Below are 22,283 nucleotides of genomic sequence, written 5' to 3' on the forward strand. Positions count from 1 at the left end.
GCTATTTAGCCATCACACCAGGCCCAAATTAGATCATTTCTTAAAAGGACTTATTTATTTTAAAGTCAGAGAGACATCGTCTACCCACTGGTTCATTCCACAGATATCTACAACAGCAAGGTCCAGCCGGGACAAAGCTAGGAGTCAGGAACTTTAATCTGGTCTCCTACATGAGTGATAGGTACTCAAGTGCTTGAGCCATCTTCTGCTTCATTCTTAGGCACTTTAATAGGAAGCTGGATCACAAGTAGAACAGCTGGGTCACAAACTAACACTGTGATACGCTGTGCTGGTAATGCAAGCCATGGGTTAATGTTCTGTGCTATAACCCAGGTCCCAGCAAATTCCCATCTTACATTGCATCAATTCTCTTTTTGGTTTTATACCAAAAAGAACACAATGTTCATGTCTACAAAATAAGTTCAAGTCTACAAATTTGTTGGTTTTCTTCATAATAAACAATCACCAAGAACACCTAAAAATCCCCAACGACAACAAAACACGGGTAAGAAAATTGTGGTACAACTCTGTAATGGGACACTACAAGACAATAAAAAGAATTGCTGCTAGGAATTAAATAGAACTAGTACACACAAAAGCATCTTACAGACATATGTTGAACAACAGTGTTGTATACGCTGGAACTGATGGTTTGGTTCCTAGCTGCTTCACTTCTGATCCACTTACCTATTAATGTCTCTGGGGAAGCAGCAGAAGAGAGCCCAAGTAATGTGGGCCTTTGTCAACTGTCTGCCTCTTCTCTATGTTGTTCTGCCTTTCAAATAAACTAAGTCATTTTTAAAAGAAAGAAGATACATGGTATGATTCCATGGATGAGAACAGCCAAAAGAAAGCTGCAGTATTACAAATCAGAATTTATGAGAGAACCGGTGATGACTTAGGAGTAAACAATGGCAGGAGAGGCAAGGGAGCTGCTTAGGGTGCTGAAACGCTTTGTATACTGATGGATCCTGGTTACTCAGCACACACAATCAAGCTGTAGAGTTGATATTTCTGCACTTGATTCTCTGTGCATAACTATCTCAGTAAATATGTAACATAAAACAATAATCAGGGAAGATATAATTTGGCCAGAAAACTATTAATCATTGTCTGATTTAGACTGAGTTTCACTTTAATCAGATTTGTCTTGGACCTTCAATCCCTGTATCTGCCACATTATAGAACTTTGAGCTTAGGCAAGTTTCCTTCCATCCTCAAGCACATCCCTCCACCTGCCTTAGGTGAATAACTGTGGAAGCATCAAACCCTGCAGCTTGGCATGTGGTGGTATACTCTTTTGTACCTGGCTGTTCTTCTGTTAGAAGAAATAAACCATAAACCAAGCAGCAGTTTTGCAGTATGACACAGCAGTATTGCTTGCATTAGGCCAATTTTCCACTTATGACAGCAGTAATAGCACTAAAAGCCAATAAAAGCGGTCTGTTTGTTCAGAGATCAGCTTTTATGGCTTATTCTAAATATTATCAAGTGAATCAAGAGCCGTCATTACAGTGTCTAAAAAGCCTTCATACCTTGTAAGCAAACAGTGTGATTTTGACAAATAATCATTAGCATGCCTGTGTGAGGCCAGTGCTAGGGGAAAAAAGTCAAATAACAGATATTTCCGTTTACACAAGTCATTAAGGTAATGTTGGTTAGTTTCTGAATAAACAAAATAGATTTCATATGCAAAATGATACACTATCGCTTTCAGCAATTTTATTATTATTAATTTTTTTTTGGTATTTTATTTCCAAGCAGCTGAAGATAGATGTCCACTTTAGCTGTTCCAGCCTTTTCAGTCCTTAAAAACATAGAACAAAAGTTTGATGAAACTGCTGAGGGCTTAGACAATTATACATTAATTCAGGCAAAAATGAATTTTGAAAGCAAATTAATTCTGATTTTAGTCATCTCAGATTTTGTGATTATTCATATATACCACGTTAGAAAGGACTAACATTAACAGTTTATGACACTGTTAATTTTTCACAAACTTTTTGCATCTTACTTTTATGCATAAGTTTCCCATTTTTGAACCAAAATAAATGCATTTTGATTACATTTCTACAAACTTTTGGAAATCTTGTATAATCTACCAGGCCAAAGAATCAACTATTTTTTTTTTTCTGTAGTGTGCCAAATAGTATTTCTGGATTTGTGAACCACGCAAAGCCTCTGCGATAACTATTCAACTATGTCATGAATGTGAAAACCTAATGAGCATGTTTGTGTCCCAGTAAAACTTGATATACCAAAAAATAGGCCACGGGTCACAGGTGTTCCAATAGCCATCATCTGCCAACTTCTATGCTACATTACTCTGAAACCCACGGGGTCATGACGGTAATTCTTTACGCACTATAGTATCCTCAGGTACTATCTGCATAAAGGTGGTATATATTTACAAGATAGACACTGAGTTAATCTTAATCCTTCACATCTGGGCATCATCCTAAAAATAAAAACAGAGGTATATGCAAAGATTTTGCTATGGGCACTTGTCACAGTATCTGTTTGTAACAGCCTGACAACATAAATGTCTAGCAACAGAGGGTAAATTTTAAAAATCCACACTTCCTATGGTATAGGATATAATTTTAATAACTAGAAAAAAGTATTCCAATATTATTCTTCTAACAGTACATGTCACAATTTTAATATTAAAATGTTTTCTAGCATATTAAGTATCATCAGAAGTATTTTGCACTGAGCAAAACAATTGTTGAGCATTTATATAACAAAAACTATTTAGACATTGAAAGACAAGAAGAAAACCGACAAAAATTTTGTTCACATAGGCTTCATGTTATCATAACTATCTAAATTGTAATTATACTTTGTTTAAAGGAGTATATATATTTTCTAAAATTTAGAAGCATTCATCATCAAGATATTTCAAAGTATACTAAGGGCATAAAATTGTGAAATAATTTTACTTCATTTTGCTTAAGAATATTAATCAAAACATAAAAGAATGAACAGTGTGGTTTTAATTATTATCGAATTCATCACTCACAGGATACAAAATAGATTTTAAATTTTTAGCAAGGGCCCGGCAGCGTGGCCTAGCGGCTAAAGTCCTCGCCTTGAACGTCCCAGGATCCCATATGGGCGCCAGTTCTAATCCTGGCAGCTCCACTTCCCATCCAGCTCCCTGCTTGTGGCCTGGGAAGGCAGTCGAGGACGGCCCAAGGCTTTGGGACCCTGCACCCGCGTGGGAGACCTGGAACAGGTTCCTGGCTCCCAGCTTCGGATTGGCACAGCACCAGCCGTTGCGCTCACTTGGGGAGTGAATCATTGGACAGAAGATCTTCCTCTCTCTCTCTCCTTCTCTCTGTTTATCTGACTTTGTAATAAAATAAATAAATCTTTAAAAAAAATTTTAGCAAAAATTTCTTTTTTAGTGTATGTTTAACATTGAATTTTCAACTTCATTAACTTATTTCTTATTTGAATGGGATGCAGAAATAAAGGCAGACATAGAAGGAGAGATTGCTCAGCTTCTGGGTCACGCCCCATGTGCCCACAGCAGCCACAGTCGGAACAGGAGCTCATCAGAGCTCAACATGTGTCTTCTATGTGTGTAACAGGGCCTCAGGTACTTGAGGCCACCTGCTGTCTGCCAGCGGTCACATTAGCAGTTAGCTGAAACAGTCAGGACTGAGATACAGCCACTACAAAATGGGTTGTAGGTACCCCAAGGAGCATCTTAACAGCTTTGCCAAACATACGCCCTGAAAAGTTCTTATTTAAACCGAGATTTACTTTATTTATGATTTTCTTATTTGGTAATTATTATACACTAGACACTGACCTACACACTTCATCAATAGCTGTTTAATTCTTGGAACAAGCCTCTGATAAGTATTATTAGTATCCCTATTGAAGATGAGGCAACTGAGCATGAGCTGGTTGGATCAATGACTCAATCAAAGACACAAAACAAGTAAGTGGCCAGATCATTACTTAAAACCAGGTAATGCAGCTCTGAGGCCTGTATTCTCAAGCATTATGAATACTATTTGGAAGCAACAAATCTAAATCACATACTAGTTGACTATTACTAATAGGAACTGTTTTTTAGTCATAGGAACTATATTCCAAGTTAAATTCACCTAATTATAAGACGGGTGAGAAGACTAGGGAAGCCTCAATAAGGATTGTAGGGATTCTCATTTGCAGACTTAACATTACCCTGAAGAGATGATTTATCTCTAGATTTTGCTTTGGGGGACAGAACACTGAGAATCTTCATTCTCACAGATTAACAGTTTCAAATGATAGTAGGTTTTATTCTATTTATATTGCTCAATTTGAAAAAAAAAAAGGCTGAAAGAAAATTAATGGAACTAATCCAGAGCTAACAGAGCAGTACAATAAGATTTTAAAGTTGTCTCATTACCAATATTTCATAATTTTTACAACATCCTTTAACACATATTCAATTTGGAGCTCCTTACTAAGTTCTTCAGTCAGTCAGTTTTAACATTAATTGGAGAAAACAACTTTTCAAATCTATCTTATAAGATCGAGTTGATGAAGAATGTCATTGAAGGTTACATGTCAATGTTCACTTCTGCTAGATTCTTCATACTTAAGAAAGAGTTAAGCTTATTTTGTAGAACATGATGAATAGCTGTGTTCATAACTGATAACTTACCTGGAGTCAGAAGCACAAAAAAAAGGTATGATTATCAAAATTTTCTAGTGAATATCCAAAGATTATAATACAGCTCTTTTCTTTCTCTCCCCTCTTCTCTGCCACATACACATCCAAGACAGATATTTCTTACTTTTATTTATAATATTCATAACAACACCTTATTTTAGAGGCCAATAAACTTAAGCACAAAAAGCAAATTACAAATCTCATTTTAACAAATCTGAAAAGGTTACCCTTTAAAATCTCTGATCAATTGATTAATGCCTGCCATTAGCAAACAATAAACTAATAGAATGGAAGCACCTGTGTGCCAGGTACATCCGGGTCTCACACTTTTCTTCTCTAACACTAACAAAATGTTCATAGAAACCAAAAACAAGACCTGCATTTCTTTTTATATCTAGTGAACTCAGACATTGCATTAGCACTGACATTTTCTCAATTAGGTGACATTACTATATCATCTGGAGTTTAGTGTGTTAGCAAGGATTTTTCTGGACCATCTCCTGGGTGATGGCAATGACCTAAAAATACTGGAAAGACACATTTCTGTGATCTCCTTCTGAAGCTTATAAGACTTCCCTTTGGATTAAAGGTTTTAGCATCTCATTTTTAAGAACAAAAAAGAGGTGATAAGTACGATATAAACACATATTTTCTTTAGAGCAGTCTTCAGAGAAATTGTTGAGTCAAGTAAGTTTTAATGAACTAACTTGGCTTAGTGCACTTGTTATTCCACCTCTGGGGACAAACATTCACATGTGCATGAAATCTCATGCATGCCTTTCAAGTCTCACTGATCACTGGAGTAAACCTTAGATTTGGCGGTTCCTATAGGGTTTGATTCATCTTCCTCATACACACAGCCTTCCTCAGACAAGACTTGGGTCTCTGGCTGGACTTGCTGTGGCAACTAAATAACTTTTAGTTATTTAAGGATTTCCTCTGATTTTTTTTTTCTATTTCTGTTCCTTCCCAAAATCCTGCTGAAAGAAAATTCTGACTCAGGGATATTCAGTTATGCTTTTCAATAGAAACCAGGAGGAAGCATGGGGAATATGGAAGAAGGATAATAGGATTTGTAGATTTCAGCAATGCTATCTTTCCACTTAACTCAAAACTCAAAATGTGCAGAGCAGATTTAATAACGTTAAATATACACTTACCTTCAACCCAGAAATTCACTGGTAGATATTTGCTCATGAGAAATGAAGACATATGTCCAGATAAAGACCTGTATAGAAATATGTATAGCAGCTTTATTCATATTAGATAAAACAGGAAACATCCAAATGTACATTAGAGAGGAATGGATAAACAAATTGTGGTCTGAACAACAACACAGATGAACCTCAAAACATTATACTAAACCAAAAAGGCCAGGTAAAAAAGACGTCTTATTACATTAAATGCTGAAAAATGCTCATTCAATCTGCAGCGACCAAAAGTGGCTGCCTTGGGCTGGCTGGTGGTGATTGTGCAGGAGCCCCAGGGAGTATGTTAGGGAAATAGAAATGCCCTGCCCCTTGGTTTGGGTAGTGCTTACATTTGTCAAGGTACACTATTCATTTATACAGGTTATATTTTACTGTATAAAATTACACTTCAAAGAACTCGAGCAAAATAAATGCACTGAATAACTCTCAGGTTGTGATGAGGATTACTACTCCTTAAAAAAATAGGTGAACTGTCACAATTTTGGCCCTTGGAATTCAGAGCTACCTTGTCACCCCGTGCAGTGTTACAGGATATTCAGTCTGACGCAGCCTTCCTGACTGTGAGTTGATATACTAATATCCCAAGATCAGTTCTGCCCTGAGCCATCCTTAGATGGGTTGATTACTTTCCCAGAGCCCAGGTTTTCTGGAAGAGGAGTTAAGGACCAGGACAGAATTTGCGAACTGGTGGCCCATGGGTCATATTTGGTCAATACTTTGCAAGGCCAATGTGATCTTTGTGAAATATTTGAACTCATTACTATTTTAAAAACAGAAGATTCCACAAAAATTTTAGGATTATGGCTTGCTTGAGATATGAATAAGTGATGAATCCTTATTTCAAGTGACATCAATTAGCTGATTGTGATTAGCCAGTACTCCATAGATCCATGCATTACCTGCCTAGACATGGGTCATTCCTTTCTAAAGATTTGTTTTCTTTATTTGGAAGGCAGAATTACAGAGGGAGAGAGAGAGAGAGGGAGAATCTGAGAGAGAGAGAGAGAGAGACAGAGAATTCATTCAGCTCATTCATTCCCTAAATGGCTGCAACAGTCAGGGATGAGCCAGGCCATTGAGGAGCTTGGAACTCTCATTTGCAGGGCTCGAATACTTGGGACATCTCCACTGCTTTACCAAGCACATTAGCAGGAAGCTAAAGCACAGAAGCTGGTACTCAAACCGGCAGTGATCATCAAGTATATCCATATGTGAAGATTCCTCAACCAACAAAGAGCTAACTGTAAGAATAAAACTGCACCAACTTAGGAGCAGTTGCCTGGCGGCTAAAATCCTCGCCTTGCACGTGCTGGGATCCCATATGGGTGCCGGTTCTAATCCCCGCAGCCCCAATTTCCATTCAGCTCCCTGATTGTGGCCTGGGAAAGCAGTCAAGGACAGCCTAAAGCCTTGGGACCCTGCACCCATGTGGGAGCCAGGGAAGAAGCTCCGGGCACAGGTTTCAGATGGGCTCAGCTTCAGCCTTTTGGCCGCAAGGGGTGTGAATTAATGGACACAAGATCTTCCTCTCTATCTCTCCTCCTCTCTATATATCTGACTTTGCAATAAAAATAAGCAAATCTTAAAAAAAAAAAAAAGCTGCACCAAAACAATGGGACTACTGAGATCAGAATGATGATAAAACTGGGTTTTATTGGGGTCTGTTCCTGGACCAGGTTTACCAATCCACAAGGCAGTGGGCCAGGGAAGTAGCTCCTGGATGGAGGCACTCATTGCTTAAGTAGTGGTTCCGATGGGGCTAGAGGTAGGGGTATGTGTTGTCTTCTGATTGGTTGGCTCCGTTTAAATGAGTTCCAGGTGGTTATTCTCCATGGGAACTTTTGGGAGGGAAATTTTGGAGACACTCAGGGACTTTCTGCCTGCTCCCAGGCCAACACTAACAACATTTTCCCATTGTCAGATTTTGCCTTTTGTGTGAGGAATCATCAGAACAATGCTCCTAAACTTCTACCTTAATTGTTTTTAAAACTGTTCATATCTCAGAAATTAAATTCATTTTAAAAGAAAATAATAGGTATACATATATTTATATAAGAAAAATAGATACAATCATAGTAAAATGTTTCTGTTTAATAGCAATTATAGTTTAATCAAAATAATGTCTAACTTTTTATTTTTTATTTTTAAATTTATAATTACTACTACTATTGTTGTTTTCCATACATTGTGTGGATATAGGGATTCCTTCCAACTTTTCCTCTTCCCTTTTCTACCCTCCTGACATTTTTTCTCATATTATCACCATGGTACAGTTCTTTAGTAAAATTTAACATTCAGTTATTTAAGCGTTTCATGGCATTGTAGTGTTGCAGGGATTTCAATGAGAAAAGATGACATCAACCTTGTTTCTTGTCTCACGTGCAAGAATTTTCATACAGACAACTTTAATGCGCAAGGCAAAATTTATTTAGGAAAGAAAGAGAAAGAAGTTTTCCACTATAGTGACATGAGGGGGCTCCAAGAAAGAAAATACCTTTATGTACCATCTCAGGATGAGCAACAATGTCTGGTACTTTGCTCCAATCAAAAAGGACATCATAAAGGTATGACTAATGGCTTCCTCCTCCCATTTTGATAAGCTGAAAACTCAGGCACTCTCTTTCATAATAACTCAAAGATGGAGGTTGGAATAGGCTGTGTCTCCTTGCTTTTGTCACAACAACAACTCTAAGTGATGGGAATTGATATTCTGATTTTGTCCCTTGGCTTTCCCTCAAGAAGAGAATGTGCTCTTGAAAGGGTTAGCAATGGGGAGAAGCAAGACTTTACATACATATTTGTAAGGATTTATTTATTTTTATTGGAAAGTGAGATATACACAGAGGAGGAGAGACAGAAAGAAAGATCTTCCGTCCAATGGTTCACTCCCCAAGTGGCCACAACAGCCTGAGCTGAGCCGATCCAAAGCCATGAGCTTCCTCTGGGTCTCCCGTGCTGGTGCAGGTCCCAAGGCTTTGGGCTGTCCTTTTCCAGGCCACAAGCAGGGAGCTGGATGGAAAGCAGGGCTGCTGGGATTAGAATTGGCACCCATACGGGATCCCAGCATATGCAAGGAGAGGACTTCAGTCCCTAGGCTACTGTGCCAGGTCCCAAGATTTTCTATGACTCCTCAAAGTCGATACAGGTGAAGGTAGAAGATAATATTAGATGGTATTGTTCTGCTAATAGTTTGGGTTGTATCCCAAATGTCCATGAATTGGAGGACTGATTCCTAAAGTCTTACGTGAATGGAAAATGGATTAATGTTAATGGTTAATAGATAAGTGTAGAGACTTGATCTGATTACCATGTCTAGTAGGCAGGCCCAGTGGGTTCCAGTCATTGAGAGGTGTGCTTGCAAGGTAGTCTGACAAGAGAGTTGGTTTTTGTTAGCCATATTTTTCCTACTATTCTCTTCTTGGCCCTGCCTATCAAGCTCTGAACCGTTTGCATCCTGCCATCTTATCAGATGTCACACCAGTGAGGCCACTAGATCTTGGACTGTGAGCCAAGAATTGTGAGTGAAAATAAATGTTGATCTTTGTAATTTAGCTTGTTTTAGGTATTTTTAAATAATGAAGAACTGGCTAATGTATTAGATATCAATAACTAAATCTAATAGTAACAGATCAAATGAATTTGCAAAATGCACAGTGAAAACTAAATGATTCTAGGGCCCGGCGGCGTGGCCTAGCGGCTAAAGTCCTCGCCTTGAAAGCCCCAGGATCCCATATGGGCGCCGGTTCTAATCCCGGCAGCTCCACTTCCCATCCAGCTCCCTGCTTGTGGTCTGGGAAAGCAGTCGAGGACGGCCCAAAGCTTTGGGACCCTGCACCCGCGTGGGAGACCCGGAAGAGGTTCCTGGTTCCCGGCTTCGGATCGGCACAGCACCGGCCCGTTGTGGCTCAGTTGGGGAGTGAAACATCGGATGGAAGATCTTCCTCTCTGTCTCTCCTTCTCTCTGTATATCCGGCTTTCCAATAATAAAAAAAAAAAAAAAAAAAAGAAAAGAAAACTAAATGATTCCCTCCAAGAAAAGTTCAGAAAAGTGCATAGATATTTTCTAATAAATTGTCATTCTGAAGCTATTAAATTTGGAGACAGAGATATAAAAAACAAAATAGTGTAAGAGACATGTTCAAAAAAATTTTTAAGACAGATTTCACATTTTCTTTTTCTTCAGAAAATACCAACTCATTTGGTAAAGTCAAGAGAACATTGTGGGAAATGTTCATTATCTACCATGTGATTCAGTGTGGGAAATTATTAATGCAGCACCTTAATCATGTCTTTCCAGGGTCTGTACATAATATGTCAAACATCTTCACAGAGATCTTCAGATGGGTTTAATGCTCACAGAAGAGAAAAATCTTTCTATAGATGTGGATCAGTTAGTGGAAGAATGAGTTTAATAGAATCTCTCTAAGTCCCTTGAGCTTACTGTCTCTGATGCACACTGAAATAATAATGCTATCATCTACTAGGCACACATTGAATACAAGGAATTATGTTTGGACACACCTCATTTCAACCTTATATCACTTCATCTAAATCTCAAAATGACTATAGGATTTAGGCATCAGTATTATTCCCACTATGTATACCTAAGTAAATTAAGTCTAGGATTTGCCTAAGGCCATGCAACATGTGAACGCCATTTCAAATCTTCCTCAGTTGAATCAAATTTCAGGGTTATAATTCTTCCTTAGTCTCCTTAGGGGTTTTAGTCTAATCCCCAGCACAGAGAAACAGACACAGTTAAGAGCTTTCACAGTTACAGGGATCCAGGAACTGATGCTTCTGATTGTCTCCACTATAGATAGCTCAGCTCCACCAGAAAAGTTCTAAGATGGCTGAAAGTTCCTTCGTGAACTTCGTGTGTTAGTGTGTTTAACAGGATAAAGAACCTCATACTGTAGAGACTGCTTCACTAGCTTTTTCTTCCTCCTACACCTGTGTAATTCTTACCTGTCATCTGTATTTCCACTTAGCAATGAGTTTCCATCTTTACCTGAACCCCAATCTACTTGATATTCCTTGCTACCACACATACCTTCACACCCAAGTGTTCCCATAGCTGCCTATATTTTCATTATCACAAGATTCATGGCACAGCCATTACTCCCTGTTTAGCATTAGCCCAAAACCTCAGTCATTAGGGGGCTGCAGCTGCTTTGCTCATTCTTTGGCCAAGTGAGTCTTTACCAAAGTGAAATGTAATGGCTGAGGCTATTGATGCCAGCAGCTCTTTGATTCGTCCAGCTCATTTTGTTCTAATTCTATTTGCACGAACATGTCTTCAGATCATGTCTTCTACAAAGACAGAATGCCACATGGACTCAAGCCCATTGAGTCTCGTGATTTTTCTGTGAATTAGCAAACTGATACTCCATTCTGAGATATTTATCTGATGACTCCTATGACTGTAAGTTGCCCTTGAGAAATAAATCCATTCTTAAAAGATTAAATAAAAGTAGATTTTTGAGCATGTAAAGATATTGAATTTCTACATTGTGGAAACTTATCAGAATACATTCAACTAAAGAAGACAGCTGACCATACAAGGCCTTTTAAGAGTCAGGAAAGTTTTGAGAGAGGCACAAGAAATTACCTTTGTTTTTCCCTTAGGAAATCTTTATACTTTTCAAAATATGAAGAAATGCTAAATTTTAGATATTTACATTTAATCATTCATAAAAAGGTAAAATTTGAAAAACTATGCTAGACACAGATGATGACAGAATTTATTAAGAACAAAAGGAATAACAGTGAACATAGTACTTCCAGCCATGAGAGAATAGGAAGGCCTGAGTTATCCCTACACTATTAACAACTAAAAAAACTGGTTAGATGTATTACCTGACTATTTGAGACATTGGACAACAGGAACTGTCAGGCAGTGGTCCCTGAGAAAAAGGAAATAACCAAGTTGCCAAGTTGCATCACATTATTGCACAGACCTTTTGCCTGGAGGTAATTTCTGAACTGTGATATGTCCAAACAGAACAAGCAAGGAAACAAAACATCCTAGAAACTTGGAAGGATAAAGAAGATAGAATTTGCAGGCTGGAGATGCTAAGGGGTTGGGGTGAGATGGAGAATAAATCTACCAATTTGCAGAGGAGACCCTTAAGTTGTTGCTAATCATCACTTGTGTGTAGAGGATGGAGCCCTATAAAGCATGACAGACTTTCTGGGAAAGAACAATTGCCAGAAATCTATAAGCCAAACATTTTCCAGGGATCATTGTGGCTTGAGAATTACTTGAATTCCTTTTATCTAGATAGGAGAAGCCACTGTGAATACACATATCCACCATTAGCCTCACTAGAACAAAGTGTAACATACTGGAATGAATAAAAATAATTAAGAAGTCGAAGACTCAGTAAGATAAAACTTACAATGCTTAGCATGCAACAAAAGCTTACTAAACATACACAAAAAAGGAAAATGTGGCAATTAGAGACAGAGCTGAATTACATAGATACAAATGAAGTTAAACACACACAAAAAAATGTAATACCTAAAAGAAAAATTCCTCTGGGTTCTATTCAAGGTCATTTTAACACTGCAGATAAAAAGCACTAAACATGAATACAAAGCAATAGCAACTACACAAGGCAAATCACTGAGTAAAAAATACTAAAAAAAAAATCATTGATCTTTGAGATAATTCAAGCAGTCTAACATAAGTATAATTGGAGTTATACAGAACAGCAGAGAGAACACAGAAAAATATTTGAAGAAAAACAACAAAATATTTTCCCAATAATATCAAAATATAAACCCACAAATCCCCAATGCCCAACTCTTATGTAGCTCTTGCCGAATAACCACAGTACTCAGAAACATCCAATTATGGGATACAAATATAAAATTTCAGATTGATTGCTTATTTTAAATGAAGCAGTATACCTCAGTGAGTTAAATACAATTTCCTTTGAAAAAACCTTTTAAATTGTTTTATTTTAAAATAAATTTTATATTACTGGGAAGCAAGGCCCATGTGAGCAGGCATTTGGTTTAACAGTCAAGCCGCTGGTAAATCAGATCCTTCCCTTCTTTCCCCACCTAATAGGGACTCCATCCAGGACTTTCATATTGGGCTATATTCCGCTGCTTTCACAGACCCATAAGCAGGAGCTGGAGCAGAGGTGAAGAGGCTGGGACAAGAAGCTGTGCTCCTATGGGATACCAGCCTTCAAGACGGCAGCTTAGTGCACTGTGCCATGACATTTGTCCCTATATCATATTTTAGATTTTTTAATATAATGTACAATGAAAATTGGGATTTATAAAATATTTCCTTAAAGATATACAGATATTATAACACTGATTCATGAAAAGACACTCCATTGCTCTCATTTAATCACTTTAGTATCTTTTATCAAAATTCAATTGGCCATACAAATGTGTAGGTTCATTTCTTGAGTCTTCATTGTGCCCACTAATCTATATGTCTGTCCATATAGCAATGCCACACTGTCGCAACTACTGGAGCTTTATTGTAAATCTTGAAATCAGATAGTAAGAACCAATTGCAATCTTCCATTTCACAAAAGTTCAGTCTCGTGCAGGTGTACTGTATTTTTGAAAATGCCCACTGTTAGATGTTAATTGACTCTTTAAGTCAACTAGCAAAGGATTGTAATCTTAGCAACACTGACTCTACCAGTTCACATGTTTCTCCATTAATTTAGGCAGTCCTGAATTTCTCTGAGCAACTTGAACTTTTTAGTAAACAAGCATATACTTGTTTCCTTAAATGTCAGTATTTCATAAATATTTATTAAGTTCATTGTTTTATTTGAAAGGCAGAGAGAGAGAGAGAGAGAAACAGAAAGATATCTCCCACTCACTGTTTCCTGCCCTAAATGCTCAATATAATCAGAGCTGGGATGGGCTGAAGAAAGGAGCCAGGAACTGACTCCAATGTGTATGGCAGGGGCCAAATATTTGAGCATCATTTGCTGCCTCTCGGGGTGCACATTAGCAGGAAGTTGCATTCATCCAGAGTACAGCTGGGATTGAAGCCCAGGCACGTCCACTTTGGATGGGTCTTCTCAAGCAGCAGTCTTAAGCACTAGGCAAAATACCCATTCTTATTTTACAGCTTTTGATGACATAGAGAAGAGCGTTCTCTTTTATTTAATTTTGCAATTCTCTCTCCCTTCCTTCTGCATCTTAAAACTCTGTCCACTTACAATTCTGTTTGCCCTCTTGGCCACATTCTCTCCTCCTGTGAGCGGGTTTTTCCCAAGAGGAAAGATGATCTCTGACATTCATAAGCCTAATTCCCAAAAGCGTATGACCAAAAGAAGACAGTTCTTTACTGTTAGCTCCATTAAGAAGCGCCCAAGCATACCTATCCTTGCACTTCCCTAAATGGCTGGTTATACAGGTTTTAAGGGCTTGGGAAAAGTTTGTTAAAGAATTGCTTCCACAGTACTGAGAAGGGTACTGGGAAGACAAATAGTATAGTTAACCAAGTCCCCTCTGATATCATAACATGGATTATCAAAGGGCTTTCCAGGAGGTTTGCCCTTCCACAGAGTGTAAAATTTCATATGCACACTTTAATCCTGGCTAAATAATTCAAACCATGAGGGCAAAATTGTTTTTCTTTAATTTTTATTAATTTGAACATCACGTAGAGGGAGACAAATAACAGTAATTTTACACCCACTGTTTTGGTTTGTCTCCAAACACCGGTTAATAGGAAAAGCCCAGCTGGGCCAAAGACAGGAGCCTGGAACTCAATCTGGTTCTCATTCATGGCAACAGAGATTCAAATTCACAGGGTTGGGCCCGGCGGCGTGGCCTAGTGGCTAAAGTCCTCGCCTTGAACGCCCCGGGATCCCATATGGGTGCCGGTTCTAATCCCAGCAGCACCACTTCCCATCCAGCTCCCTGCTGGTGGCCTGGGAAAGCAATCGAGGACGGCCCAATGCATTGGGACACTGCACCCGCGTGGGAGACCCGGAAGAGGTTCCTGGTTCCCGGCTTCGGATCGGCGCACACCGGTCCGTTGCGGCTCACTTGGGGAGTGAATCATTGGACAGAAGATCTTCCTCTCTGTCTCTCCTCCTCTCTGTATATCTGACTGTAATAAAATGAATAAATCTTTTAAAAAAAATTCACAGGGTCTGCGTTAGCAGCACGTGGAGTCAGAACTTAAACACAGGAACTCAGATAGCAGATGCAGGGTCTGCACCTCAGCACTGTTTAAACATTCACCCTAGAATTTTTAATCTATTTTCCAAAGAACTGAAAGCATCTGCTAAAATTTCCAAGTATCTACCTAAGGAGTTTACTGGAACTTTCAGTTGCAGACATAGGGGAAATAGTACAACTAATTTGAATTACAGTATTTACATACTAAGCTTCATTAGAGGGTTCCTAACTAAAAAAAAAAATCATTAATAGGAAATTCCTAGAAAAGCAAACTAGAAGACCAATAATATCATTTGACTTGGTTCATTTATTCTCCATATTGCTAGAAAAGATGAACATGTTTCATGGCTTTAATCTCTTCTGCCTAACACATTATTTATTGATGGGGTAGAAAATGGCATATGTCTTCCAACACTGTACTAATTTTTTAAAGTCACTATGGATCCAATACATGGAAGAACTAATGTAACAGCTGTGTCCTGAAATATAAAATACATCCCATAAATTAAAACGGACACCAAAAACTTTTATTAATTGTGGCTTACAGACTGTTTTCCACCTTAAAGCAATCTTAAAGATCACTTTATAAAATGAGTCCTCGCAGAGTGTTGATGAAAATGCCAAATCAAAATATTTATGTAATTATTGGAAAGGCAGATTTATAGAGAGAAGGAGAGACAAAGATCTTCTGTCTTTACTTGTTGAATATTCTGACTAGTGGCAAATCAAGCCACTAATTAGTGGTAGACGCAGACCTTGAAAATGCTGTTGAAGAAAGGGAAGGAAGTGAGAGTTTTGGGGGAAAAAGAAATGTGATTGTTTTCTTGGAATTGTACCTGTGGGACGCATAAAATCTGTTCTCTTTTTATTAATAAAAGAAAGAAGAAAAAGAAAAAAAAAAAAAAAGAAAGAAAATGCCAAATCATGTCTCTCAGATAATGTGAATACCTTCTTTTCTGCATGACTCAGAACATTTGTAACACAGATATCTGACATCTTGATTTCCAGAAAGTGGCTTCAGTATTAGTAGCAACATTTTATAATATAATTAAGGTTTTATATAAAAATTAAAAGGATTCATCATTTTTTAAAAAAAGATTATTTATGTAAAAAGCAGAGAGAGAGGGAGAGAGGGAGAGATCTCATCTACTAGCTCACTCTCCAGATGGTCAAGGCCAAGAGGGGCCAAATCCAGGAGCCAGAAACTCCATGTGGGTCACCCACATGGCTGGCAAGGACACAAGTATTTGGGTTTTTGAGCCAGAGTTCACGTGGAATGGCGGCTTTTGCAGGCAGCAGCCTAGCCTACAGGACCAAAACGCTGGCCGATGTTGTTGGTTCTTGCTACAGTACCTAAAATCTTAAATTCACATTTAACAGAAATTATTACTATTTGTATCAGATAAGATTTTGGGGGTGATATTATTACACTTGTAAACTGTTCAGTTGTAGTGTGGAGAGAAGAAAGGACAGATTTGGATTTTAAATTTCATGTTATATAAGATTTACTAACTTCCCATATATTTTTTTTTTATAAAATGCTTGCGATCAATAATCTGCACATTAGCAAGGAGTTAAAGTATTTTCCAAGTGATGAGGTTTTCATGAATTGGTGGCTTGTTCTGAATTTTCAGAATATGCATAAGCCATGGTTGAGAGGCAGATCTCCTTGTACAACTCTGAGTGACAGAATCAGTGGACTGATTTACTGCTTTGTTAGAACTGTCAAGCATACCTCAGATGGATTCCCAGCCTTTTTATTTGCATGCTTGCAGTGCCTATGACATTATACAATACTCATAGAAGTTTCCTTTCATGAGAAAACTGACTAGCATTAGTCCAGTATACTTTTAACCCCATTGTTTGCCAACATTTAAATTCCTTTTGCTTTTTAAATAGTATGTCTCAATAAAACCTCCTTGCTGCCAAAGTATCAATAGTGTTTTAAAATGTTATCTTCATTTGTTTGTATTAGTTGAACTATTAGTTACATCTTTAACTGAGCCAATAGCTTTTACCTGCACTTCTTTTTCCTCAATAAGGCTCCCTACTTACCCCAGTATTATTATTAGTAGTAGAATTAATTATTATTATATTATATAAATTAGATTAAATGCCTATCAGCATTTTATGGGTCAAATACATTATTGCAAATTGGTAAGAAGAGTACCCAAAAGTCATTAAAGGGAGATGTTAAGTTGGGAAAAGGTGGGTTACCATATACATTAAATTTGCATTTTTAATAAAATAGGGATGCTGTACACTGATACATAAATCTTACATAGAAAAATACACTAGAAAATGCAAACAGCAAACTACTATGAGGAGGAAACAAAGTGTCTCTAGGAAGGTAGAATGGTTGCATCATGGTTGCACTTAGACCTGTCATAACACTGAGGAAAAGATGATCCTGTTATACCACCGTGACAAACTTCAGCAATGGATTTCTCAGTAATACATGGTTTCAAAAGGAAAACCACTTTATATATATACATATATATATATATACACACACATATATACACATATATGTATATATATATATATAGTGGTTTTATAAATAATATGTATAAATAAATAATATATGCTATGTAGACGTATTTTGCTTGTTAAGTATGACTGCCTCTGCCACCTTACCACTAGGAATACAGAGTTGTATTTACTGCTGCAAAAGCTTAATAAGTGAAAACTAATTTTCTCCAAATTTGAGTGGAAAGCCCAAAAGAATGTCTATTTTTGCTTTTCTATCTTTGTATCCAAGATGGATTTTGTTAGTTCAGTTCATGCTCACATCTGTTTATAATAATGTAAAACTTGTACAAAACAAAATAATAATCGAGAATAATTATACAGATTGAATAAAAATGAGCATTTTAGAATGTTGGGAGTTCAGCTTTTAAAAAAAGATTCTTTTTAAAAAGCAGCACTAAAATGTGACTAATTTTTCCATTAAATTCAACAGAATTCAAATACAGACTGAACAGCTGTTAAAATCATGCAATTGACACTAATGCTTTATCATTCCTAATTCGCATACAATTTTTTTCAGTAATTGTAACTAGGTTTTGTTACGTACAATTACCAAAAAATTTTAATGTTCTGAAAAGAATATCAAAAACATAAATACGCCTACTAACTACTAAATAACTGTTATTTGAATAAACTATACAGACTCATAATGACTCTCATCTCTACATTTTTAACCCTTTTACTGATTCTGCTGAACCTGCGACAGTGTGTCAATGACCATATGCAAAAGCTTCCTAAGGAGCAGGCAACTGGCACAGGGGTTAAGACACTGCCCAGGGGCCACGGCACAATGCTTCAACTGGCTAACTCTCCCCTTTCAGGTGCCAGGATCCCACATGGGTGCGAGTTCATGCTCCAGCTGTTCCACTTCCCATTCAGTTCCCTGCAAATGACCTAGGAAAACAGTAAAGGATGGACCAAAGCCTTGGGATCCTGCACTCCTGTGGGAGACCTAGAAGAAGCTCCCAGCTCAGCTTCATTTATGAAGTAAATCAGCAGAGGGATGATCTTTCTCTGCTTTTCCTTTTCTCTGTAAAACTGCCCTTCCAATTAAAAAAAAAAAATACATGTTTTTAAGACACTGCTTGTGATTGCTGTATCCTGCAATAAAGTGTCTGGTTTGAGTCCCAGCTTTTCCAACACCAATTGAGCTTCCAGTTAACGTTACCCTAAGGGGCAGCAGGTAAAAACTGAAGCAGTTGAGCCCTGACCTCGCACACAAGACCAGAACAGAGTTCTAGGCTCCTGCTTCTGCTTGGATCAACCCTGGCTGTGTCACGGGCATTTAGGGAACGAGCCAGTAGATGGAACAGTTCCCTTTTTCTTTGCAACTTTAATCAAATGAAAGACATATTTTTTGAAGTTTAAGTAAAAAGGAAAATAAAAATAAAATCTGGATTTTGTGCTGTTTAGAAGTGAATGTACATTTTAAATATACCAAATATTTCTTTTTTTCCCCCAAATATTTTTATATTTTGTCTGGCAACATGTATTTTTACTCAAGTTTATTTGCTACAGGAATTTTTTATGCCTCTAAATGGATTATATATAGTCACATATATTTATGACTATATATATATATATATATATATATATATGTATGTATATGAGAAAGAGAGTATAGTCTTGCTGGGTGTTTGTGATTGGAATTCAAGGTCAGGATAAAACACTTCCAGTGTGGAAACAAGGCATCCCAACTAAAGCAGCCAGGGACCTGGATTTTCTCAAACTGCTCATTCCATTCTTACGTTAACCATTTAGTCCCTTCCACACTGACTCCTGCCACCCACCACCATTGAAAACTTGGCATACTTTTGCCTTCATATCTTTGCACTTGATATTTCCTAAGAATGAAACAGTCATCCACTATCCCTGACTCCCTCTACAGTTTCATTCAGATTTTATCAAAGACATCTTAGGAAGCCTGATGCAGACACTTTGTAAATTGTCACATCTCTGTTATCTATTGCACCGTTTGCTCCTTAGCTCTTACCATGACTTAAAATACTTCTCATTTTCAAAATTTGTTTATGCTATGGTTAGGCTTATTTTTCTCTCTGCTATATCCTAAGAAGCTAGAACAGTTCCTGGGATACAGTGAGTATTCAAAATTTATTTTGAAGAAATTAGAGGCAGTTAATACAATGCCTGCTTGACAAAACCATTGGAACCAAATTGCGGCTTTCTGTAAGTGCAGCACATGTTCTCCAGTTTACTATGGAAGTTCCAGTCCTATAACCTCACCTGCTTCATTCATTCCGGTTGTATATCTGGTCTTATTCAGTTTTTAAACATGTTTCTAACTAACTATTCTCTCTAACCCATCTTATCAGAAACATTTCGACAGTCTATCACTGTTATCACCATAATTCTTTGTTTCCTGAGTTGAGATCCACTCCCAAATCCTCACCATGAAAAAAAAAAAAAGGTAATACAAACAAAATGTCAATACATTAATGTGAATGGGGTGACATCCACAAATGGCTCATGGGACACTGACATGCACATCAAACTCCAGAGGAAACTCACAGCACACAGTATACACATCATTTAGGTCTAAGAAATAAATACATTGAGTAAGAAAAACCTGACCCTATCTATGACTTTGTAAAACCACTCCATTTTGCTTGATTTCTTAAAGTAACAGGTTTGGAACACTGATTAACTATACATGACTAATTTCTCAATAAAGTTTTTCAATTCTACATAAGTGGAAGTGAAATTGCAGCTTCAGAGCTAGCACAAATAACAGAGAAAATAACTACATTTTCCTGCTTACGTATGCAGAAGATACTAATCAGGAAACTGAAACTGGGTACACCATATTACAGCCATTTACTGCATACTAACACTGTACACACACCCAAATTTGAACAGCAAATAACAAGAAGTATTTATTTCTTGTTTGCTGAGAAGTAAGTCAACTGGTTGATCTGTGCAAGGTGCCACAAGGTATGGCTTAAAGCTGTAGGTATACCTAGGCTTGTTCCACATGCTACTCATCATCCTTGAACTAGCAATTCATCAGATATATTATTCTCAGTGCAAAAGACAGATGCTCAAATTAGCAAGTCCACTGCTTTCATCATATTTGCTGCAATGGCAAAGGTAAGTCCCTTAGACACACACGGATGCACGTGCTACCACCATGAGGCTGTGAGAAGTACATGTGAAGTGGTATTTAAAGGAATGAAAGCTGTAGTAGACCAGTAAATTAATCTAATACACACCCACTATTATACAAGTAGACAGAGACCTGATATATTTATCATCTTAGACTTTGGGGTACATACTTAAATTAAAATTCAGATGGGGCCTTCATTATGACATAGATGAACCATGAATACAGAAAATGAAGACTAGAGACAAAGGTAAATTACTTAACCTCTGGACACTAAGTTCTAACAAGCCAGATGTTAGAACTGAAACTCCACAATGTACTGACATCTCAAAATAGTGAGACTGTAATAACCACGCAACTTGAGGAGTCATTTTGTCTCCAAAGATGCGGGCAGGAACCACCTTTCTGCAAGAATTACAATTAACCACAGGCTTGTTGTGGAATAGGGTTCTACCACATATTACAAATTTGGCTTAATAATTACAACTCAGTAGTGTACAGAACATTCTCTAAGTCTTCCAGAAAATAATTCAAATGGTGATTTCAAAAAAATATTAGTTTTAATCAAATCACATCAGGTTGTCATTATTTAATAGCATATCTTTCTTTAAATAGCTTACATTTTTGAAGATGATTTTTTTTTCAGCTGAATTCATTATATAGTTTTGTTGAAGTTTTCTTACTGTTTGACAATCTTTTCATTAAACCTGGCTGCCCCTGGAAAGAACCGTATGCTGAGGAAGAAATACATATGTTTATGTCTATAAATCCAAAGGGAACACAGTATTTTCTTGGTCCCAAATTGCAAGATGCTTCCAGGACAAACAAAGGAATTGCCAGTGGAAACTCTGGATATTAGCATTTGAACCGTTCTGAGGAGGCTGGAAATTTTTGCGAAACAAAAACATACAGTAATTTGAAATCACACACATTCACTGAACAAACCTTCGCCAAACTGGCTGCTCAGAGACTACTTTTCTGCCCAAATAATTCTAATGGTTTCTTTTTTCTTTCACACATTAGTAGAAAATATTTACCTACAAACTGAAAGGAATATCCTGAAGCGGATTGAAATCTAGTTGAAAAACATCCTGAGATTTAAAAAAAAATCGTTATAAAGAAAAATAGGGAAGATTGTCAATAACAACAAAAGTCAAAATAGAATGAGATATCTTCTCAATTCTCTAAAAATGTCACTGATTATAACAACGTACAAGAGGGGAGAATTACTGGAGAAATATTTAGTAGTTAAGTAGTTGTGAGAAAGAGGTGAAAATTTCAAGTTTCTCAAAATATTTCTTGAGTAGCGAATAGCAAGCAACACATTGAAAGAAGAAATCTCTGGTGTGAAACCATTAAACACAAGAGACATAAAATGTGCACAGCCTGACCACTCCCTGTGTTTAAAAACAGTATCAAAATAAAACTCCTGATGACAGAAGTTCTTTCTAGATTTTAAGCCCAAACAGCTCAGCACAGTTAGATTGCTGGATCTAATTACCTGCTATAACATAGGTTCTTGGCATACTGTTCATGTTTTTGCCAGAAAACTCCCTCATCCCCTCAAGAATTT

General features: G+C 37.3%; 1 protein-coding gene and 1 long non-coding RNA gene across 6 annotated transcripts in view; one reads left to right on the forward strand and one right to left on the reverse strand.

Annotated features, from left to right (window-relative positions):
- The window catches only part of LOC131482891 (uncharacterized), a 402,306-nt gene that overhangs the window by 149,849 nt on the left and 230,174 nt on the right, over nucleotides 1–22,283 (reverse strand). For all 4 annotated transcript variants that reach the window (XR_009247386.1, XR_009247384.1, XR_009247385.1 and 1 more), the window contains one exon: nucleotides 5,836–5,903. This is a non-coding gene — a long non-coding RNA (uncharacterized LOC131482891). The remainder of the gene's footprint in view (nucleotides 1–5,835; nucleotides 5,904–22,283) is intronic.
- Nucleotides 1–22,283, forward strand: part of MDFIC2 (MyoD family inhibitor domain containing 2) — a 101,203-nt gene that overhangs the window by 26,545 nt on the left and 52,375 nt on the right. The gene's annotated exons all lie outside the window — the stretch shown is intronic.

Source organism: Ochotona princeps, chromosome 21 (assembly GCF_030435755.1).
Source record: "Ochotona princeps isolate mOchPri1 chromosome 21, mOchPri1.hap1, whole genome shotgun sequence".
Lineage (NCBI taxonomy): Eukaryota > Metazoa > Chordata > Mammalia > Lagomorpha > Ochotonidae > Ochotona > Ochotona princeps.